This window comes from Trachemys scripta, chromosome 3, assembly GCF_013100865.1.
Source record: "Trachemys scripta elegans isolate TJP31775 chromosome 3, CAS_Tse_1.0, whole genome shotgun sequence".
NCBI classification, from domain to species: domain Eukaryota; kingdom Metazoa; phylum Chordata; order Testudines; family Emydidae; genus Trachemys; species Trachemys scripta.
Window position 1 is genome coordinate 156,295,093 of NC_048300.1, and position 25,282 is coordinate 156,320,374.

General features: G+C 41.7%; 1 protein-coding gene across 2 annotated transcripts in view; it reads left to right on the forward strand.

Annotated features, from left to right (window-relative positions):
• KHDRBS2 (KH RNA binding domain containing, signal transduction associated 2) overlaps window positions 1-24,914 on the forward strand; it is a 624,118-nt gene extending 599,204 nt beyond the window's left edge. For both annotated transcript variants that reach the window (XR_004645211.1, XR_004645212.1), the window contains 3 exons: window positions 828-932; window positions 20,384-20,525; window positions 24,607-24,914. The gene's annotated coding sequence lies outside the window, so the exon portion shown is untranslated. The remainder of the gene's footprint in view (window positions 1-827; window positions 933-20,383; window positions 20,526-24,606) is intronic.
• Window positions 24,915-25,282: the final 368 nt, after the last annotated feature.

Consider the following 25,282-nt stretch of genomic DNA (forward strand, 5'->3'; position numbering starts at 1 on the left):
CACATCTGCAAGTGTGGGATTGTATAGGAATTTGTAGTAATTTTTAATATTGGTTGGGGTCCCATTAAGCTTCAGAGGTTCTTAAATTGCTTCTTGGAGTTTATTTGTCAGATAACTCAGGGTATAAAAGTAGCACCATAAACATTAATTGAACAGCCATTAAGCAGTATGACTGTTTGTTTTTGGTTGATAGAGGACATAAAGCTTCACATCCTGTGGTGGAAACAATTAGACCCAATGATGAACATGCTATCAAATATACTATTACTAGATTTAACTTCACCAAATAGCAACCAGCTGTAGTCAAAAGCATATGCAAGTGTTAGAAAGTCATATTTTTACTGTCATGTCATAGCCTGTTATAAATTTCGTAGAGTTCCTCATGCTTTATGCTAATGGCAAAGACTAATGGTAGTCATTATCTCCATTCATTCTCATAAAAAACTTCCTCAAGAGAGGCTGATCATAACTAGAATGCTGTTTAAAATTAAACTGTTTTTCTAAAACACAGAATATAAAAAACACTTAACTACAAGAGGTTGGCTGGTTAATTTATTTTGTTTTGAGTATGTTTGACAACTACACTGTTGTTAACTTTGCCATGCGTTGAATTGATATCCTTTTCAGCAATGTCTTTGGCATGCCATGATTTGAAAAGCTCTATGCGGGGCAGAGGGGAGGTGGTGGGTAGGTAAACCTCATAATAGGAAACCAATGGCTGGAATAAATCTGACATTGTCCCTTTGGAGGCTTAATATTTTTTAACAAGGACACTGAATTTCCTCATCCATTTCTTATTTCAGTTATGAATTCTGCTTACTTGACAGGTACAGAGCACTTCATTATGTGCACGAACAGAAATGCTTAAACAGATGAAGCAGCTATTTGCATCTGATAGGAACTAAGTGGGACATTAAATTAATGCCAAACAAGTGAGTGCTCATTTTAGTTTTGTTATAAATGGCTGCCGTATAGCAATAATGTGTTGACTCTCATGTGCTGACAACTTCTATATTTCTTCTAAACTTGCCTTATATTTAGTGATGGGACAAATTCCTACTCTGCATGATAAAATTAGCAGCAGATACATTAATAATTGAGGAAGCAACTCCTAAGAAATGCCATAGTCCACCAGGAATGTTAGTGACTGACTGGTTTTAAGGAAGGCTGCTGTCATACATATGTATTTACTGAACCCTCAAGTTAAGAGCCACTGTTTATAGCCTGTGTGGTATCAAATCAACATCTTGCTTTTAGAGGATGTCAAGTCGCTTGCATAGTTGCATTTTCCCATTCCATAACCAGAGTGCCTATACGCATTTTGGCATTGTGCTAGGTTGCCAGAACCCTTGTGTGACTGTGTCTTCTAGTCTATAACCAAATTAAACACAATAGCACACTATATCTAAATCATGAGTGGAATATATTGAATAAAAAAGCTGTTCATTGTATAACACGATCGCTTACAGTATGCCTCAGGTCTGCAGTTTATATGGGGTGAGATCATTCCCTCCCTTATATAAATAATGGGCATTAAACATATGATTTTTACTGTTGACCCAATCTTGCCAACTTCTTACTCATATATTAAATTGGATGGGACTTCCAGTGGACTAAAATACTACTCAATGGGCCAAATCCCCTACTGATATAAATTGGCACTATAGCATTAATGTCAATGGAACAGCACCAATTTCAATCAGCAGAGAATTCAGTCCAAACTGAGTTAGGGCAGCAGAAACAGGCACTAGACTGACTGGACATATATGTCACCTCTGTTAAATATTCATGCAGACTATAGACTCTGATTTGGCATTGCACAAATGGACTCGATCTATGTTGTTGTTCTGTAAATAATTGTCATCTTATTTTATAAATAAGTTGCTAAATTGCAGAGAATTTTAGCATGAAAATCTGTCTCAGGGTATTCTCCCACACGTCATATGCGATTTGTCATCAGCTAAAAAAGAAGATAGTTCCAACCTGAGTTTTCGAATATATTAATGTCATCTTGTAACATTGTGAATAAGTTGTGATAAGATTTGATAAAGTGGCACTGTCTTTAAGACAATACACAGCACCATAAATGTAATTTCTTCCTTTTATGTATGTTACTGTTGTTTTTCACCAATATTATACCATACTAATGTGGTAGCTCTATGCACAGTTTGGTATTAATCTTACTCTGTTTAAAATACTTGATCTGAAATCTTTTTAGTATAAGAAACACTTGAACAGTTTTTGTTGTCACTCGAATTAGGAGATAAGTCTCAGAGATTCATATTCATATAATGAAGTAATGTCTCTATCTATTAGACATCCTCAAAACATCCTGAAAATGTCTCAGCTGAGGAAATAACAGTAATTTTTTTTTCTTTGTGGTATCAGAACATGCAGATGTTGGAGATCAGTGAATATCAGATGAAGGACTAAACGTACTAAAATATATATTCATGTACAAGTATTTCAAAATCACTTGTGCAGTAAAACTTAACATTATGCTGCATTAATTAAAACATGGAAAGTAAACTGATCTTATTATTATTAATCTTCAATGAATGGAGACAATATTTCATGAGTGTATTTTCCACTCCTTGGACACCACACTATACCTTCTCTAAATGTTAATGGTAATGATGCAAGACAAATCTACGCCCCTATAATTATCTGACTTTTTAATGAACCAACTAGATAAAAGAATAAGATTGTGCACTGCTGGATGATTTTACTGCTAACCACAGAGATAAATATTTCTAAATATACACATGAGAAAGAGGGAGGGGAAACTGTATAAAATATTCACATGCCATTTACCAAGGCTTTATGCTTCACACCGCGATTCAGTGGACTTAATCTCATTCAGAAAGGAAATTACTCCCCCGTTTTTCTCAGTTGCTCCCCATTCTCTGTATTCTTCCAGTGGAATTTACGTTCCGGGGTCCGTTCTGGTTATACAGTGAATATGATACAGCCTGGTAACTTTTGCATCTTTTGTAAGTGTGTGCCAGGCACTTAAGAGGCATCATCTTGAGTATTGTTTGTCCTCTATGTCTGAAATAATCATCAGATTTGTTATCTCCAGGCAGTTATCGCTCCTGCAGAAGCAAACACAGATGTTTATAAGCCTTCTAGTGAATGAACAGTGGCATTTATCCAAGCTTTGTAGGTCACTGGATGTTCAAAGCAACAAAACAAACAAACAAAAACCCTTCTCTTGCTATCATAATAGTTAAGGATAAATAATCCTGTATTTGTATATTCGAGGACTTCCTAATATACAAAACTACTAAGATATACAATGATTTCCTCCCACATGGTGGTGTTATAAAGTAGCAATATGTTCTATTTAAGTACAGTTCTATTGTGAAAAGTGACTCTAAAAGAGGCATCAGGTTTATTGTCTCTCAGAGTCTCCAAATCAGATTTAATCCATATAGAAATGAAAAGCTGGTTTTCTAATTGCCAGCCCTGTAACCTCTACCTGAAATCTGAAAATCAAACTGTGTTCTTTGTGGCTTTGATGCTTCTGCAGGACAGCAAATACTTTCCCTTACACTTGTGCAATCCCATCCCCTTCATATTTTGCCCTCTGTTACACCTACGCCTTTGATTAGACCTCTTCAGTAAATTGCACTGGTCCTCTGATGGCAGAATTTGGACGTGCAACTAGTATGGAGTTGAAACTTCTATTTATGATCTATGTATCTCAGTGTATTGGGTTTTACATAGTACCTCCAGGAATGGATTATGACTTACTCCTCTGCACAGGCATGTAGTCTAGTACTTGGTCTGAACTACAAAGTTAGGTCAGTTTACCTACATCACTCAGGGCTGTGAAAAAAATCATGCCCTGTGTGAAGTAATTAAGCTAACCTAAGCCCCATTGTAGACACCGCTAGGTCAATGGAAGAATTCTTCTGTCTACCTAGCTACTGCCTCTTGGAAAGGTGGATTTACTAGAGTGACAGAAGAACCCTTTCTGTCTCTGTAATGAGTATCTAAAGCTCTACAGCCGTAGTGTTTCTAGTGTAGATATACCCTTAAAGGGAGAAAGGGAACCAACTCCTTGCACCCCTACCAGTTTACCTAGACCTTGTTGTATAGGGGCATGGAGGAGTTACTGGGTGCTGCACTCCTGCTTGCTTCTCCTGTGGCGCAAGTGGGAAGATTAAGTAAGGGAACGGCCAGCAGCACTGAACCACAGCAGGATGGTGAAGGATAATAATTTGCTGCTGCTATAAACCCACAGCAAAATACTACCCACGGAACAAAGAAGGAATCACAATTCTTTCCCTGGGATGCTACTGGATGACAGCTACTCCCCACCCCTTATTCTGAGTTGTGTCTTTGACCTGGTCTACACCTAACACTTAGGTCAATCTAGTTATGTCACTCAGGGTGTGAAAAGTTCACACCCCTGAGAAACCTAGCTAAACTGACCTAAACCCCAGTATAGACACCACTAGGTCAGCAGATGAATTCTTATGTTTACCTAGCTACTGCCTCATGATGGGGTGGATTACCAACAGCAACGAAAAACCCCTTCCCTTGCTGTAGAATGTGTAAACTACAGTGGTACAGCAGCATAATTGCAATGCTGCAGCTGTGCTGCTGTAGTACTTGTAGCGTAGCTATAGTCTGAGAGGTGGAACCTAGCCCATAGGATCCAAGTGCATACATCTGCATAGTGAGCTCTACAATGGTCTTCCAGGAATATTCTGCCCTTTGCTTTTCCCCAAGTCAGCCAAAATAGAATCCAGCTTGCTGTCTCTTGGCTGTGATGGCTGAGTAGTGCAAGGGGTGGAGTGTTGTAGGAGCAGCAGTGATCTGTATGCTATATATAACCTGTATGCTCAAAAGGTCTGTTGCACCTCTCCTCCCCCCTCCGTTTTGTCTCCTCTCCCTCTTTGAATACCTGTGAAGTGGCTCCCTTCCTCTCCCTCCTGGAATGCTAGTGGGATGAATGAGCTGCTTGAGAAGCTGGAAGATCAGAAGAGCTCCCAGGTAGACAAGGTGACTGGCACTCTGATTAGGCAGCGATCACACGCCCAATGCATGGACACTGCCCGAGGTGGAGTGTGACCAACCAGATGTGGCCAAGTCATCTCTAGTCACAGACCATGAGGAGCAGGTCCTTAAAAGGGGAAGGGGCCATGTGCTCAAGAGGGCACTCACAAGATTGTACCTCCAGTGAAGGCCCTTTGCCCGGACCGCCTGGCCAGTGGTTCACCGTGTTGCATTCCATTGTGCCTTGGGAAGACTTACCTGCATCGCACCATCACCATCACTGTGCTGTGGGAGACTTACCTTGAAGGATCCTGACATCTCCAGTGCTGTGCCTGTCCTGGGAGCATGAGTATGTGAGTGTGAGTGTGATCCCCCCCCTTCTTTTGAGCATAGCTATCAGTATAATAAACATCTTGCTTTCTGCCAAACTCTGGTGGGTCATTAGTCCTCCCTAAGCTTATTAGCTGGCCCAATTTCAGGTAACATTACTCTATCAGGAACACAAAGCAATACAACTAAGAGAGAGTGAGTTTGATTCAATTCTGATTCACTTGAGGAAGAGCAAAGGGCAGAATGGTCCCCAAAATCCACTGTGGATCTCACTAATATTTAAAAAATCAAATATGATGGTAAATACACAGAGGGAATAGAACTTTTGAGTAAGATGATGAATTTTTATATAACCCCTTTTCTAAATATAGCTGCAATTTAAGTGTTTCAGCAGGGGAATCTTACACTAAAAAAGTCACTATTACATCCAAAAGGGCTTTTCTTAGATTAAAAGAGCCTTCATGGCTGATGGCCTGCAGAAACTCCACGGCCTGCAGAAACTTCAGCTACACAACTGAAGGGGCTACATCATGTTATTAGTGGATACTACTTGCAAAAGCATGACACCAATACTAACTCCTCCATCCCAGCTGCCAGTTGAGAATAACATCAGGACACATGCTGAACATGATCCCCACATCCCCTAATTCTTACATACTATTATTTATTATTATTTCCTGTTGTACTGACCATTGTCATATAGAATATAAATCATAAGAACAGCCATACTGGGTCAGACCAAAGGTCCATCTAGCCCAGTATTCTGTCTTTGGACAGTGGCACCAGAGGGAATGAACAGAACAGGTAATCATAGAATATCAGGGTTGGAAGGGACTTCAGGAGGTTATCTAGTCTAACCCCCTGCTTAAAACAGGACCAATCCCCAGACATATTTTTGCCCCAGATCTCTAGATGGCCCCCTTAAGGATTGAACTCACAACCCTGGGTTTAGGAGGCTAATGCTCAACCCACTGAGCTATCTCTCCCCTGTTGCCCGTTCCTGGCTTCTGGCAAACAGAGGCTAGTGACACCATCGCTTCCCACCTGGCTAATAGTCGTCGATGGACCTATCCTCCATGGTCCATGCTATCTCATATGAAATAGGCAATACAGTACAGATATATTATACACTTGATGGCAAGATGAAGGTTCTGTTGTATACCAACCTCAAGGAATACTATGGGGGTGGGTACTTCCCTATTGTTATCTGTGTAATTTGAAAAGGCCTCAAAGGCCAAAGAATTTATCTCTGTCTTACAGCTCAGAAACAACAGAATCCATCAGGAATATGCAGAGGGGCTATGCAGCTACGATTTCTATTCACACCCTCTCTCTTCAAATATTAGTAACCAGGTTAGGAAGAGGGGACACTTCCTTTCATGGGGTTCCCTATCATAATCCTTCAGTGAGAGAGATCTCAAACCAACTAAGGAAGTCTCAATGTCAGCAGACACAGCTGCACTAGAATGCCAAGGTGAGGCAAGGCTTTCCCTTTCACGTATACCCTCCCATCCTGACTCCTATGAAATTAGAGAGCCAGCATCCTCCTCACTGAGCAGGAGAGTTATATCTACCTTTGGGCTGTGCTCTACTGCGCCAGATAGAAGCAGAGGACAGGACCTTGAGAAGAATATTGTGATGTATAAGGGGCATTAAAATGTGAGTTGTCCTCTCTCTCGAGGAGGTTGTGCAAATCTCTGCTGTGGACCTTTTGCTTTTCCTCTTTGACCTTGTAATGGTGGTTGTCTGTTCTCCTGGATAGGCCGGGCTCCTGCATAGGCAGTCTATGCAGCCTGCTGATACTTCAGGTACATATGTCTAATGTTTAGGTAAAGTCCAACACATTACAGATCTGAATGATGTGTAAGGGGACTGTTGGCCATTTAATGAAACTTGGTGGGTTTTTTGGTTGCCCCCCTCCCAATACCAGGAGAAAGAGGAAGGGTCAAAGAGGAGTCAGGGTCCTGAGACTGACAATCTCCAGGGCCAGTGGAGAGAGGCCAGCACTCCAAGTCAGACAGATGGACTGGGCAGGCAAGCCAATGAGGGAGTCAAGAGCCCAATGAGGGAGTCACTGTCCTCCATGTGAGCTGGGGCTGCCAAGGCCGAGTAAGGGAGAGCCAGAGTAGCAGCCCAGAGCCAGAGCAGCAGAAACCAGCCACGCAAACGGTGAGCCAGGGCTGAGCTACAGTGGGGAGCCGGGGAGCCAGAGCTGGCATAGCGGAAACTTGCCATGCTGCAAGTAATACTGGAACTGAGTACAGTGAGCGGCAGGGTAGAGTGAGGGGGAGACATTGACAGACAGGGCCTTTGAAGGCTGGACTCAAGGTGGGGGTGTAAACCCAGTGGGGGAGGGGGCTGATACTAGGGAGAAGGGTCCTGTCACCTAGAGCCTGGGGGCATGTAGCCAGGACCAGAACAGGGGTCTTACCCATGGTATCACTACAGCACAGCCAGGGCCTGGGAGGGAAGCCAGGGAGGTTAAGAAATAGACTGTGAAGGTTTCTTAAGTTCCAGAGACTATTGTGTATGGTGTCCCTGTGTCCTTAGGGCAGGGTTCTGGATCTTTTAACCTCTTCCATTTTTCCCTTATGTCATTACCATTGCTGTTTAATAAATTAAGTTTGGTTTAAACTCAATGTAGAGATCACTGGTCAGGGAAATGACCAGTGAGGAAACTGTACCCCGGAGTGGGGACACCCTAGCCTCTGTACTGAGCAATCTGTGCCGAGACAGGGGGTTAAGAGGAATCCTGGGCCCAGCCTTATCAGGGTTACAAGGAGTCTGCTGGATGGGAAAGTGGAAGAGGAGTCATTGAAGTCAGGCAGGCATCTGGGTAAAGATAGTTGGAGCGAGGACTCAGATCCTTTTGCTATCCAATTCCACCGGGGTAATATAGAAGTCAGGAAGTTCCCCACTTACAGATAGAAAATTTTAATTATACTGAAGCTGTGAATAAGGAGAGTATTACAATGAACTGTGAAAACTGCACCTTTGTCAGTAGCAGTTAATAGGCTGAGAGGAATTCAATGGCCTTGAGATGCTTCTTTGAGTGGATCAGGAGAAGGGTGTGCTCAGGAGCTGTAGGATGTTACCAAAGTGGATAAATAATGAGAGCGTGAGAAGCACTAATGGGGATGCCTGGAGGAATCTTTCAGTAACCTCTGAGGGAGGGTAGGAGGGAATGGTTGCATGAATATCAGGCTCCTTGCTGGTGGTGATGGGAGCAGCAATGTACAGAGGCACTCTATTAGTGCCATGATGCAGTCAAACAGCTTGACACTGTTTGCAAGCAACCTCCCAATCCTGCAGCCTCTCTCTCCCCAGCCATTAGAAAAGTGTCATGTATACCTTCCCCACTGTTCCATTTGTGGCTCACTATCAAGAGGTGTCCATCTTCATCAGCTCTTCCTTTCTACTTCCCAGTTCAGCTGAGTCCATCCCCTTTTTGGGAGGGTGCCTGGCCCTCCAGCAGTCCTCTTCACTCTTTTGTCCCCTTGCTTCTGAGGTTCCTGTCCCTCTCTTGTCCATCATCGTTAGCAGACCCTACTCCACTGTGTGCTGAATCTCTGTTTTGAGCTGTACTATGCACTGACACTGCATCTGTGAAAAAATTGTACACATAAGGACCAGAGAGGAACATGGGCAGTGCTGATAAACAATGGGACCATTTGAAAACAGAGGAAAAAGAGGACTCCATTACTGCTTCTAGAAACCATCTACCTGCATAAACGTCTTGAAGTATTACGTGTCCTCTGAAAGTCATTGAGCTCCATCAGTCATGTTCAAAAAGCTCAAGATACCAACATTTCATAAAGGGAGGCTTGTGAAATTATACTTTTCTCTGGGGATGATGGCCAGAGTGTAGGAGCTGGCCAGTGGAGAAATGGGCACTGCATTTGGTATTTCCTCACAGAAGGGTTTAACTTTATGTGAATGGGCCCCACACAATTAAAATTGTCACCTTTCCTCCATCTTAGAAGAGCCTTTTCCATTTTCCATGCATCTTTCCTTTCACCCATCTGAACAGCCATCCTTTACCACACAATGTCTGCCCATGCCCCACTTGGAACTCTCAGTTATATAGTCTTTGGGCAGCTTATCTGCACCACCCACATTCCCTAGGGGTTCTATCCTGCAAATCTTACTGCCAGTTCCAAATGAGCAATGACTAGCAGGGGAGGGGATCAAGGAGGAATGGGCAGCTGCAGTGCCTCTAGATAGCTAGAGGGAAGCAATACAGGAGACAGCAACTTCAGCTCAGTATTTGGAAGCTGACTTTGACTTTCCCAGATGCTGTGGCAGCCACTCTCACATAATCCCTCAGATAGCGGCTGTAGGACTAACAGTTATCTCACAGTGAAGATCTTGGAATATTTGATGAGTTGAAACCTGGGCAGACTCTTAGCCTTTAAGACCAGATGAACCTCTTGCAAAAACTAGCAGCCATGGGTCAGCCTTAACATTGTATTGAGATAGGAATCACCCAGGAGAAAATGCTATCAAATCAGGAACCTCTATTGATGCTAGATCAGACCAGAGCATGACAGTGAAATAGTGACATTTTCCAATTGTTCCTGAGAATGTCAATATCAGGACCTAATCAGGAAATAAGGATGGACAAGTAAACAACACACATCACCCTGGAACAGCAGAACTTGCATATCTGTTTAAAGACTCTGCATATGTCAAAGAGTTTTCCAAATCCTAAGATTGGAAGGCATTTTAAGAGAAAAAGTAAAGACAGTGGCAGATAAGGCTATTTTTAATGAATACTACTTGCAGATAAGTCATAAAGGCACTGGGTTCCAATTTAAAATATGTTCCCACTTTATATTATGTACACCTAGGGAGAATCAGGTGCTAGGGCCTCTGAACATGGCCTAGTTGGAGAAGTTAAAAGCAACCAATGCGCTGGTAGAATATCCAAATCTTTCTTCAGAAAGAGAACAAATTGGTTAACCATAGTAACCCCTTATGCAGATGAGAAATGAAAAGTATACCTCGGTACTGCAATCATGAAGGGATAATGGACAAAACTAACATTACAAGCCCATCCAAAGGTAATGGTGGGAGGATTAACACTCCCTGAATGGAGTACAGCTTCATGCCCTGAGTACAAGAACTGTCAGGGTAGTGGAGTATGATGAATTCTATAATTCCCCAGAATACGCGATAGGGTGTCCCAGACAGTGGGATTCTATTATATTTATGATTTTTGTTGTCTGTCACAGACTACTTTCTACTTTTGCTATGTCTGTTTTGAGATGAGAAGTAGGCTTTTCAAAAGCTCTCAGCAATGATATAACTGCTTCCTTAGAGGTCAGTGGAAGTTTTTACAGATACTGCTAACAAGCTGAGGGCAGACCATTGATCAATAAAATAGAAAATAATGAGAATATTATAATACTATATTTACTTAATATTTTGTTTGTGTCTTGAACCTCTGTTGTGCATTGAGCAGATGTTTCCATTCGTTATTCACAATGATCTCCCTGTCTCCCTTAAGTACTTGCCATGAGAGGTTACAGTGAATTTAGAACCCAGTATTGTACATGAATATTAATCCTATCAATGTGCATTATTCACTATTTGCCAAAACAGAGTTTCAGCTACCATTGTACTGCACAGTTGCCTATTTCAGTAAGGACAGAGGATAGCAAATTGTTTCATAGGTGACTGGCTGTTTAACCACTAGCTGAATGTTTAACCACTAGGTACCATGCAAAGTTCACTTTTCAAGTCAAATGCTGATTACCCACAGAGATCAGGAAGCAATCCTTCCTCCTACACATGGTTATCCCACTTCCCCACACAGCTCTGCACAATTGGCTGGGAGCATTATGGGAGTTTTCAGCTTCCTTGAAAGCATCAGATAATGACCATTCGAGAGACAAGATCCTGGACTAGCTGGATAAATGGTATGTCACATCCTTTGTGCCTATGCTCTTGGTCTTTTCCACAGTTTTTGTCCCTCTCTGCCACAGAAATGATTTATGTTTTAAAATGTCGCTTACATTTGCAGCATTCCCATCGATCTGGAACCCCGAACTTTTGGGCAGAATGTAATCATGTGTCACCCAGCTCTAGTGTGACAGTGCTGGAGTGAATGGTGCACTCTATAGAAGATCAGGCACCATTTCAGGAGGTGCAGATGCATAGAGAGGAGAACACATGCTAAGATAGGGTTGCGTGCTCAGAATGCAGCTGTAGTATACTTCCGTACATATTCATTGAAGTCTCCAAGGATCCTCACTGAAGTCAGTGAAGATTAAACATGATACATGTAATAAACAAGGGAACCCATCCAAATAAAAAATGAACTGATTTAAACAATGTATTGAAACAAAAAAGGCTCAATTTATCCTTAAGCCTCAGTGGATGTCATTGAATTGTAAGTATTTACTAACAGTTATTTCACATGGTATCTCAGATGCCCCATAGTTCCCTATACTGAGAGGAATAACTGTAGGACTTAGGAGGCCCCTGTCAGTACTTGCTTGTACATGCTGATTTTTTAAAGGTGGCCACACAACATTACCAGGTAGAGTAGCGGAATTCCCTCTGATGAGCTTCAGAAAGTCTTATGGGCAGAACAAGAGATGACTTGAGGTTGAATCTTGCTCCATTCAAATATCAGAGAAAGAACAATCATTGTAGAATGAGACCTTGAAAACCCTGCTGACAGTGATGCAGAATGCCACAAGTGAACTCACGGCTATGTACATAATATGCCCCTGTCAACTAGTTTTTCTAGTCCTTCTTCAACTTGTCTGACCAGCTGTATTACAAATATCATTATGGCACCATCCTGTACTGAAGAGTACTTTTCCTTCTGGGAACACTACAAAAAAAAATTACACTACTTCTCCACTAAAAAATCTTGGTCACTCTTATTTTTGTTGAGTCTTCCCAGGAAGATTGAATTGGTCAAGAGGCTTGCAGACAACACACCCTCTCTGTTTGGAAACAGTGACAACAATAAATGTTTTCAAAATGCAGAAAGAAATGCCAATGTTCAATTTACTGCAACGGACTAATATTTTCTAGATAGCATATCAACATCTCTACTGCCTCAACTAATACTGGCAGCCTTACTGTTCCCAGAGGCAGGCAGTCACCCTGGCCACCAATTTCTGGGGGATGCAAAATCATTGTCGGGAGGTAGGGCACATCTCTCGGCCACTCAGTTGTGTTTTGTTGTGTCTTTTTGGTCAGCCATTTGTGGAGATTTGGGGGGTGGGACGTGAGCCTTGGGCAGCAAAACACCTAGGGCTAGCCCTGACTATTCCTTTATAGTCTCACAACAGCTGGTACAAGAACCTTCTCCTGTACAATTTCTGCCACCTCAATGAGTCTTTCTGATACTGTTTATGGGTGGCACAATGTACAGTAAGAGCTCAGTTATGCAAACCCAGAGGAGTGGAAGCTTGTCTTTGGAAAAGGACAGATTCCCGACCCCGACATAATAATGGCATGAAAAAATGAAGTATGAGAAATCCTTTGAAAAAAATATGACAAGGAGCCTTGTATCAGGATCAAGTACATTTTACAATATATGGTTACCATTCTTGGAATTTGAACAAAATAAAAATCACAGATTATAAGAGGCTGATGAAACACAACAGGGTCCTTAAAGGTAACAAATACAGATTATGATAAGATTTGCTTATACTTGTTTTGAAAGTTCATATATGTGAATGATAAAATAAAGTAACAGAGGGACCTGTGGCACCTTTAAGACTAACAGAAGTATTGGGAGCATAAGCTTTCGTGGGTAAGAACCTCACTTCTTCAGATGCAAGCTCTCAGCAGATGACCCTCTGTTGCTTTTTACAGATTCAGACTAACACAGCTACCCCTCTGATACTGGATAAAATAAAGTGTGTTTTTAAAAAATTAGGCAGACCTTTCCTCACCTAACTACTGCTTCAATGGGACTGCTCGCAGCAGCAAGGATTGTAAAATTGGTCTCTAAAATTCCGTTGTGTTAAACATAAAAACAGAGAATATTGATGGACTGTTGATCTGAGCCCATATGGCCTTGTTATGTTCATAGTTTCTCAGTTGTGACATTATTTGCAGGGCTCATGTTCTTTATACTGTACTGAAAGTCCATGCTGCTATTCACAAGAGTCAGTACTATGCCTGGTAGTTTGCAGATTCAGGACCCCAGAGCCTGATCCAGAGCTCATTGGAGTCAATGGAAAGATTGCTATAGACGTCAAAGGGTTTGAGATCAGGCTCTAGAGTCCTGAATCTGCAAACTACCAGGCATAGTATTTTTGGGAATAGTTGCATGTGAATAGCTATCAAATAGCATGCAGTAAAGATGCAGGTGAAAGCCGAATAAATCATTAATTAGCAAAAATTAAGAAGTACCATAGTATTTTCCATAAATAAAAGGGTTTTTCTTTTTAAAATATATAGCTCGCCCAGATCCAGTCAAGTGCTTAAGCACATGCATAACTGTGAGTAGTCTCAGTAAAGTCAATGGGACTACTCACACACGTAAAGTGACAAACAGGCTTTAATACTTTGCCATATCTTTTTTTCCCACAGACTTGGAATTACTGTCCTTCAAACTCACAGCTGCTGTTAGACATGATACCATACACTAGTTATGTAGTATAAATCTATCAGTCCATGCATTCTGGTGCTATAAGCTACTTACATTCTATTCTAATACATTGCATGTGCCCAGGACAAAACATAGGTTTCTGTTGGGTTGCATGGGTATAAGCAAGGGGAGGATTTGTCCACATGCAGCAAATTAACCCTAAAAATCAAGTTTCAAAATGGAAAAAAAATTAAAATAAAAAAAATTAAAATAAAAATCAAGCAGTGCAAACATGAACACTGATGTGCTAATTGTGTTCATAAACCCTGTTCACACTTCCATTTCCATGCTCTGTCAATTCATAAGCACAACTAGAGTCCCGGAACCATTCTTGTTGTCCTGTTGAAAGGAAGGGTCATTTAAAAAGTAATTCATTGTTATTCAGTGGAGTACACATACCAAGATGGGGGGCATGTTAAGTCTCTAGAACTGTTTAGTAGGACAGTCACGTTGTTCCCAAATTATAACAGTGATTACATTTGGCCTGTGCAAAAAATCTATATAGTTTTGGCCCTTTTCTTTTCTGTTCCTGGCCAAGAAATCTGAAATCCTAGACAGCATGAAAAATACCTTCTATCCTAGCATTAAAAGTCACCAATTTCCGTTTTCAAAATTCAGTGCAATTTTATGTGACATCCATTTAACCCAGCAATAAAGTGAAATGGCTATTGCTATTGTTAAATAATGAGCTGTGTAAATTTCATCTGTTCAGCATGTATGTGGTGCTTTCAACACTGAAAAAAGCTATTTCCAGTGGTTATGATTTTTGATGTTTATAATTTGAAGTAATCCATACACTATTATCATTCAGGAGAAATTCAGGGTATTTTTGTGCACCTTCATTCAAACCTATAAGATTTTAGGAAATAATAACAAAACATATTTCATCATGAATCAAACCTTGAGGCTAGAACTGACTTGGTTCACTGCTTTTGTATTTATAGTTTCTACCGTAGTACATTTTGACCCTCAATTATATGATTACACTTCCAAATATTTTGTGTGAGGCCTGATTTTTGTCATGGTGAGTTACTTTGTCCCCATTGCACGAAAAAATAAAAAAAGCTGAACTTCTTAAAATGTATCTCTGAAAATGATGTAAAAATAGATGGCAGTGTGTGTATATACGCATCACTACACATTGAATTGTGTTGTGGCAAATGGAAACGGAATACATTTTTGCATGACAACGTTTTCCTTTTCAATGCATTTTAGAGATGAAGTCTTTAATCTTAGCAAAGGTCATTCATTAAATACTGTGATATAAGTTGAAATTATTTTTTCCATATATTTAGGTCCTGATTTTCAGAGTTGGTGAGCTTCCACAACTGCCCTTGACTGCAGGTGTATCAGCATTTCTGAAAATAAAGCCTGTTATGTTTTTGCGTAGTTATCAGGGCCAAATTAAGGCAAGCCAGGGCTCTACATGCATCATAACAAAGGGTCCCTCATGGCTCTGCCACTGTGGCCCTACCCTAGGGCCCTACCCTAGGGCCAAAGGCTCATCTGCATTTTGAATGATAGTAGCAGGATTCCCCATCCCCTGAAGAGCATCAGTGGTGGAGCAGGGATCCCTGCTTCCCTTACTCTGGAGAAGCAGAGACGGCCCCATCATTGACTTAGCAGAGAGGGTTTATCTGCATGTGAGTAAGCAAGGCCTGCAGCTCTTTTTTCCTCCTCACATACAGAATCCTTGTTCATTTCCTAGGGCAGAATTGACAGGGCTCCCCTTAGCAGCATATCTTGGGGTTAACACCTCATTTAGCTTCATGGGGTAGTTTGTCTGTCTCTGAGCTATTGTTTCAGGCTTTCTGCAGACTCAGACAGACTTCACTGCATGAGTTACCCTACCTCCAAGCTCTTTATCACCATTGTGAGGGCTTACCATTTTTGTTTTTTAATGAAAGCAGAAATTTTTGCATAATTACCTGACTCCAGCCACCGTGGTCCTAGACACAGGTCAATTGTGTCCATGAATGATTAGTATAGTCCTTATTATTTGGATGTGGCATATTAAGAGTTAACAAAATGACATGATGACACAGATGGAGAAACTATTGAAGTCCTAGGGCAAGTGATTTCATAATTTAGAAAATTCACTAATGATCCTATCTGACAGAATATAGCCACAAGGTGGTGTTGTGTTGTTCAGGTGAGGAGGACAGCAACTGTAAATGAGCCTATGCTTGAGTACTCCCATTTCCATGGACCATCCAGTCTCTGCAGCTTAGCTGCACAGCCACAGGAGTTACTCCCTCTCTTACGCTGGAGTTCATCACTTGCCTTTAAGTGCAGAGCATGGTTACCATGGGCTCCAGTCTCATAACCAGGAAGGAATATGTTAAAAACATAGCTAGGAATGGGCAGGAGGAAAGAGCTCCTGATTTTAACTCTCCACCCTCATCCCCAACCCTGATGAGTGCTAGAGACAAGTTTCTTCCCTTCCTGGAGGTTCTAGTGGGCCACTAGGTGATGTTTTGGTATCAGCCAGACCAGTCAGGGGTTCTGTCACTGTAACTTTGGGTACAATGCTATGCTCCTGAATGGCACATATAATAGATTGGGGAAGGTTGTGCCTCCCCAAAGAGCCCCACCTACGCTCCGCCCCAGGCCACCTCCTGCTGCTAGTTGGCCCTAGCCCAGGCAGGCTGCTCTTCTTCCAAGAAGGGAAGCCAGCTGGGGCTGGGGCTAGGGCAGCTAGGGCCACCCAGCACTGAGAGGGCTTCCGGCACTGGGGCCACACTACCCAGCGCTCCAGGGTTGGGGGAGGTGGGGACCATGCACCACCACTATGGGGCTGGAGGCGCTTGGGAGACCCAGGGCTGGTGGCTGTGTGTGTGTGTGTGTAGGGGGGGGCTCTGGGCTTCGGGGGGCAAGGGGAGCAGGAGGGGCAGGGCCTCAGTTGGAAGGGGTGGGTCTGGCCGGGGGCTAGTCTCCCTGAGCCCGTGGTTCACCCACTGCCCATGGCTATGCTGCTATGGCTCTGACAGCTGTAGCCAGCTTACAAGCATAAAGGTCTCAACCCTGGCTTCCATATACCAGGTTACTCCTTGCAGGTTCACCCCACTAGCCATTCTGGTCCAAGTCCCCCCAAATCCATCTCCCTGAGTTCTTAACTACCAGCCACTTGGACTTTTCCCTTCTGGTTTGTCACACTTCAAGGAGTAAACCTGCCCCCAATTATCAGTTTCCTTTGTGACATACACTTCACACAGTTTGCACAACAGAGACCTGCATAGGGTAAAAATAAACAACGTTTATTTAATAGGAAAATGATAGATTCACAGATGAAATAGTAAGGAAAACCAAACACATACAAGTTACACAGAAAATAAACACAAAGATGCAATCTAAGGCTTTACATTTCCATATTAGCTAAATTTCCATATCTAATACAAATTACCTATTGTCTCTGCATAGTTTCCCAGCATGTCCTGTGTCCTAGAGGGGATCCAGTGTTTCACAGACAGCACACTGCTTAGATGCTGGCCCTCAATTTCAGGACAACCTTCACTTCACCTTTTCCCTTTTAACAGACTTTAGAGGTGCTTTTTCCCTGTCTCTCAGACTATGGTTATTCATGATTACACAGAGCAGGGGAAACTCCCTCCTTCCTTAGTTTTCTCAAGACTGGGGTTTTCTTTTCAGTTTCAATGTCGTTCCGTTAACTTTAATGGTCCACCATTGTCTTTCCCTAGATTTTACAATGTTAGGTGCTTGCAATTAATTTTGTGTAAACAACTAGCTGGAGCGGTGTCTCGCCTTGCCTGATTACTATTGCGAGGTGATGCTGCAGTTGCATCCTAGTTACAATTACAATGTTCTACACCAGGGATCAGCAACCTTTGGCATGGGGCCGATCAGGGAAATCCACTGTCGGGCTGGGATGGTTTGTTTACCTGCAGCATCCGCAGGTTCAGCCAATCACAGCTCCCACTGGCTGCAGTTTGCCATGCCAGGCCAATGGGGGCTGCGGGAAGCGGCGTGGGCCGAAGGATGTGCTGGCTGCCGCTTCCCGCAGCCCCCATTGGCCTGGAACGGCAAACCGCGGCCAGTGGGAGCTGCGTTCGGCTGAACCTGCACATGCTGCAGGAAACAAACCGTCCCGATCTATCAGAGGATTTCCCTGATGAGCCACTTGCCAAAGGTTGCCGATCCCTGTTCTACACATATACACACATTCCTAACTATAACATGAATCCATATCTCCTAATGACCTCAAGTTCAGACCATTACAAGTTTTCATTAAAGACCTTATTGACATATTTATACACAATAACATTGTATACAGCCGATTCAGTTGCTTATTCTTTGGGATTTAGACCTCATTTTCTCCACTTGGGGTGTCTGGACCCTGATGTTCTGCCTGGATTTTTTTAATAAGAAATGAGTATTCAACCCAGTCAACTATTTTGTATATTTATCTTACATAGAAGACGTAGATCTCAGCAACAAATACCTCAATATGTTCAGCCATCAACCTTGCTGACTGACATTCCATAAATTATGTAAGACCCCATTCCCACATTAAGATGAAGAGAGATTTCTTAAGCACAGGGCCATCCAGAAGGGGGGCAAGTGGGGCAATTTGCCCCAGGCCCTGGGCCCCACAGGGGCCCCCATGAGAATATAGTATTCTATGGTATTGCAACTTTTTTTTTATGGAAGGGACCCCCAAAATTGCTTTGCCCCAGGCCCCCTGAATCCTCTGGGTGGCCCTGCTTAAGCATGTTCCAAGAGTCTTGCAGTCTGAATGGCAAGAGCTCAGTTATTGTAAGTGGTGAGTGGGGTAAGTGAAAATAAACACTGGAATAGAGGTTGTCACAGAATAACAACTGAATTAGGCTTCATAGCCATGTGTCTGTAGATGCAAGAGCAAAGACTGTTCACAAACCTGTGTTTGGTTGTATATAGTATAATAACAGTGTTTTCTTTTTTCCATAGAACTTTCTATTCTTTTGAAATCCAAGCAATGGAGAATCCCAGCCACTGTTGTTGTTAAGATAAACTGTGGAAGTCTTTTAGGGATTGTCAGCTTTCCTTTTTACTTATTGCAAATTGTGTTATTAAATGAAGATTGAATCTATTCAAGGAAAGAGACACAGAGTAAAGAGTTTGATTAGATTCATTAATCTACTTCAGATATTTAAAGTCATCCAGGTTTACCTAGTCGTTGTACAATTCATCTGTTTGAAAATACATACAGACTACTTTGATGGATGTAAGTAGGTTAAACAATAACCTGCAGGGATTGAAAGGTGCTCGCTCTCTCGCTTGCTCTCTCTCTCTCTCTCTCTCTCTCTTTTTTTAATGCATTGCACTGGAATTGCGCTACTTTATTGCTTACCAAAAAACAAAAGAAGAGGAAATTTGCATGGAATAAAACTATCCACTGGACTTCAGTGACTAGTAAAAAATATTTTTTTTGATGACAAGCATTAAACTGTATTTAGAACAATCACTTCTGAAGAAACCTCCTTGACATTTATCATCCAATCCCAAAAAGCTGGTATGGGAAAGACCTGTTGGGTCACACATTTTAGTCCCTTGCAATGTAGAATCATTCCCTATAGTACATATTCTCAAATGCTTTGCCCAGACTCATTTTAAATATTTCAAGGGAAGGGGATTTGTGTGTGTGTGTGTGTGTGTAGAGGATCTAAATAGAAAATAGGTTTTACATGCTCAATATTATATATATACTACCCTTCCTGTTTCAACATTTAAATCAGCATCACTGGCCTCACAACTGTTGTTGATACGTTGAAATGGACAAACTGAGTGCAGTTTGGGGTTTTGTGAATTGCTCAAAATATTTTGGCATTCACAAAACTAATTAAAATTAACAAACTTTTTTTCTAGTCATTTAAATCCATGTTCTTTTTCAAGGGACATAGAAGAAAATTGTTTTTCTAGCTCACAGAAAACTTGTACTATGTTTTAGGGGCAGACTATCACTTCAAAAAAGGTAAACTGGCATTAATGAGTTCCAGGTAACTAGTGTTCATATACTGTTCATATTATTTTGTATTAGATTTTATTCTGCCTCATCTTTCATTTTTGAATCAGTCTGTTTTTCTCCCTGCACACAGTCCCTGCTAAATAGAACATAAAACTAATAATTCTGAAGTTTGAGTGGGTTTGAAATTAGGCAAAATGATTTACCCAGCCCTGTTGTTAATAGAATTTGTGCACGTAATTCCCCATATAGCACTTTGAAGTTGTACTAAGTGACAGCAATCTCATTCCTATCAGAAGAAGAGCCATATGGCTCCATTATGTGACTGGCTGGTTTTTATGGTAGCCCAGAACAAAACATTTGTGATCTTTAAGTCTGTGCAAATTAGTTATGTAGATGGGCAAAAATAGCAGTACAAACACATATGGCTTCATAGTTTCAATCTTTTCCACTTAATCTTCTTATAGGAGACACATAAGGAGGATTCCAATTGATCAAGGTGAAAAGAGAGGAAAGACATCAGCTGTTTTTTTTCATACAAGGAATTTATATGGACAGTGCTGGTTACACCAGGAGAGTTTCACTATTCAGTCTGAAGAACAAAATGAGGTAAGACTTTAGATCATGTCTGTAGAGTTCTTAGACTTCCCACCACCCAAGACATAGCATTAGGGCTGAAGCTACACTAGGAGCAGGAGCTACATGTGTACATCTAGAGAAGAATGTATCTGAGAGGGACTCTGCATAAAACATGTAGTCATTGATTTTCATGATGATCCTAATACTTTGTCTAAAGATGAATCCAAGAGTCCTTGCCTATCACTCCGTTCCTGTGTTCATCTTTTGCTACTTGTGGATATGATGCAAATCACATGAAAGAAATTAATTGCCTCTTTCATTGTCCACAGTTGTTTTGTAGACCTTGTTATGTCAATATACTATTTCCTTTACGTTTGATAAGAGGTAATAAAAAAGATTCTTACTGTGTCCTTTTAAAACAGTTCGAGCTAGATTCACAAAGGAACTTAGGTGTTGTGACACTCAGCATCGCCACACCTAACTTTTAGGCACTTGGAAAATCACTGGTATTCATATAAGGGCTCCTTATATGGAATGGAGGGAGATAGGTGCCTCAGAACTCTAGGTGGTACGTCAGATAATCTAACCAATTGGAGATGCTGAGCTGAGGGGTGTGTGCTAAGCCCTTTCCTCTCTTGGAAATAGGAGCCTCCCTCTGATCAGGAGTTTCAGCTGCAAACCCACCCTTGGCATTAGGTGCTTATTCCATTTTGGCAGGGGGTGGGGGCTCCCTCAGAACTTTTAGTCCAGTGGTTAGGATACTCACTTGTGACCTGGGAGACCCCCAGTTCAAGTCATCCGCACCCCTTCCAGCTGAAAGGGGAGAAAGGATTTTAACTGGAATCTGTCACTCTCAGGTGAGTGCTCTAACCATCGGGCTTCTCAGTCTCTCCTGTTGCTTCAACAGGTGAAATTGAGGAGGCCCCGCATCAGAAAATCTCTTAGCCCAATAGTTAAGAGTATTCTCATGAGCAGTGTCTTAGCCCGGATCAAAATCCCTCCTTCCCCCGCTGGTGGACTGAGGGTGTTGTCCACATCCCAGGTGAGTACCCTAACCTGTGGGCTAAACATTTTGAGCAACATCATCCTCTGGCTGTATTGTGTAAGTTCACCTATGGGGGGGCAGTCTGGAAGGCAAGGTGTGAACATGGTTACTGGATTGGGCCCCGTAGGTGAGTTAGGCAGAAGAATTCCAATTTCCCCTTGTTCATACATCTATCTGGGGCTTAGGCATCTGGGCACTGGGCATGGGGCTGCAGTGTGCATGCCCAGAGACAGAAACACAGGCACCAAGGGAAGTTTTACCCCCGAATTTAGACCTGATTTAGATGCCAAAAGTGACAGTTAGGCACCTTAGTCCTTTTGTGAATTAAGCCTTACTGACCTACAAAACTGTGACTGGTAGTAAGTCATATATGAGAGAAAGTGTTAATGCTAGGTCTTGGAATGTTGACTGATGGCCTGTTATCTTTGTTGCTGCAGAATCAGTAAAAATGTATTTCCACCAATAAGTAAAAATCATGAGAATTTTTAAATGGACATTTTGACATTCAAACTACATTTTCCAAAGGTAGGAAGTATTCAAATAACTGTAACTTGAAATAACATATGAATTTCAATAATTCACACATTAGATATTTCATGCTTCTTTGTTTTCAGTGTTAATTTTTCATTGTACTGGTGAATGTAACCTTTCAAAACAATTGTAAACTAAAAGCTCCACAACAAATTGGCCCAATAGTCACCACAAGCTCTGAGCAATCATCCTTAAAATTGAGACGGATGTAGGTTTTGCTCACAAGAGGACCATTGCTGAACTGGGCATTGTGTTATTGAATTGACATTTAATTGTATATTATCAGTCCCAGAGATGGTGGGTTTTGTAGGTCAGAGATTACTTGAAAGCATATTTTGCTACTACGCTTGCAATCCAATAAAAAGGATGAGCACTTCAACTTAAAGTGTTTAGTTTTCCCATCTGTTAGGAAACTTACACATATTCACAGATTGCAAGACAAAGCAGCTAAGGCAAACAAGCAAGACATATTGAAAGTTACAAGCTGTTTATCTAAGGTAGATAATATTGTCCTCATAAAAGTTTTTATCATGGTGTAATTTTAATTGGTATCACACTGACATTGGGAAGAATGCTGACATTTTTATTTATACTAAGAAAGTCTCAGGTGAGGTGAAAGCATTATAAAAAGTGCCAAATTCTGCCACTTTATTCATGTTGAATAGTATCTTACTTTGTGAGTAGCCCCACTTTCTTCAATGGTATCCTAGAAACCAGTGACTCTGAAAAGGACTTAGGGATCATGGTAGATAACAAATTGAACATGTGATCCAAGTGCAATGCTTTAGCTAAGAGGGTAAATGTAATTCTTGGAAATGTAAGCAGGGGAATATCAAGTAGGAATAGGGAGATGGTATTCCATATATGGCAATAGTAAGACCATTACTGAATACAATCTCCAGTTCTGGTACCCACAATTCAAACAGGATGTAGAAAAATTGGAGAGGCTTCAGAAAAGAGCTACATGGAAAACATGCCTTAGCGGGAGAGACTAAAGAAGCTCAGTCTATTTAGTGTATCCAAGAGAAGGCTGAGAGCTTGATCACAGTCTGGAAGTACCTACATGCATAGGCGCCAACTTCCCCTCTTTCCCCAGGTGCTCAACCCCTGCTCTGCCCCTAGCCCTGACACTGAACTGCCTCTTCCCACCCCTACCCCACCCCCATTCCAACCCCTTTCACAAAGTCCCTGCCCCAACTCCGCCCCCTCCCTGCCCCTTTTCCAACTCCTTCCCCAAATCCCCACCCCAACCCTGCCTCTTCCCTGCCTCCTCCCCTGAGTGTGCCACATTCCTGCTCCTCCCTCTCCCTCCTGGAGCATGCTACTGCCCCCAAACAGCTATTTGGCAGTGGCCAGGCGGGATGCGCTGAGAAGTAGGTGGAGGAGCAGAGATGCGGTGTGCTCAGGGGAGGGGGAAGAGGCGGTGGCCTGGGGGGTGAGGGGAGCTTGGTTGCCAGTCGGTGCAGAGCACCCACTAATTTTTCCCCGTGGGTGCTCCAGCCCCGGAGTATCCATGGAGTCGGCGCCCATGCCTACATGTGGAAGATATTTGTGATAGTAGACAACGCTGTAATCCAACAGAAAAGGGTATAATGAGAACCAATGGTGAGAAGCTGAAGCTAGACAAATTCAGACTAGACCTAAGCACAAAAAGGGCTCTTAACCATTAACAATTCAATCTCTCTGTCACTTGCGGGCTGTAAGTCAAGATTTCTAAAAGATATGCCATAGCTCAAATACAAGTTATGGGCTCGATGCAGAAATTATCAAGAAGTCCTTTAGTTTATGTTATGCAGGAGGTCAGACTGATGATAATTAATGGTCACTTCTGTTCTTAAAATCTATGAATCTAAGGATTTGTCTACACTTAAAATGCAGCTCATCTGGGCCACTGCAGCTGGGCTGCTGCAGCACTTCCATGTAGACACTACCTACAGGGATGGGAGGGATTCTACCATCAGCATAAGTAATCTACCTCCCCGAGAGGTGGTAGATAGGTCAACAGAAGACCTAGCACTGTCTATCTGAGGATTTACTCTGGTTTAACAATGCCGCTCAAGTGTGGATTTTTCACACCCCTGATTGATGTAGTTAAACAGACCTAATTTTCTAGTGTAGACCGTCTAAGAATCTATGAAGTTTTGTAAGGCTTATAGAATCTGACCCTCAGTCATATACACTATAACTTTTATTGAAATATCTATTTTGGGGATTGTGATATAGTGCTTTAATTCCTCCTTTTCTAAAATATTTCTAAAGACACTGGAAATATGTAGCCTTTCAGATTCCAGTAGCTACACCTTCAGGCAGATACAAGCTCCCAAAATATGCAGATTACAGTCTCTGAATTGTCATGATGATGAGTTAAATATGTACCACTTCAGCATTCTTGTTAGGTTCTGATGCAATAATGATGAAATACCAAAAATATTAATATATGCTATGTTCTTTGAACTACACAAGTGTGTTGTACTACTTTGATCTTCCTCAGTATTCTGTATCTTCACTGCCTCTCATTCCATTCTCTTTTCACAGGTTAATAAGACTGTAAAGTTGGAAGAAATGTGTGACAAGCAAATCAAAACACAGCATTTTGAAAGGTCAAAATGGGACATTACATCCTTATTATCCCAAGAATACAAGAGTGTAATACCCTGGCACTATTTTCCAGTGAAAAAAGATTTTAATCAAGAGCTGAAAATGGAACAACTTTATTTCTTTCTTTGACAAAGTTTATAACAAGGCTGTGAAATAAATCTCTTCCTGTTGTAATCTTCCAAGTGTGGATCCTACTTGTATGTCAAAGACCTAAACTATATGAAAGAGTTCATACTCATATTATGCATTTCATCAGTATCTATAACTATATACAGTGGATATCTTTTAGAATCCAACATTTGCCTTCTGAAATCACACATGCCCATTTTAGCTGACGCATTGCATATCTGTTTTACATTGGCTCCTTCCTCAAGGTATGGAGACATTTTAAGGCAAAGGAATTTACAGTGCATCCAGTGGCTTAGTAGCAAACTACTAAACATATGAAACTGTCATGATCTGATCTGTCGATCACGAGTTTAGTCATTGCACACGTGAAGACTCTTCCTCTAGGACTACAGGTCTGAGGAAACAAAAGCTAAGCTATAAGAACTTGAAGTGTTACATTTTTCAACACCTAAACATATCTTTAAGGTTCCTGTGGCCAAGACTA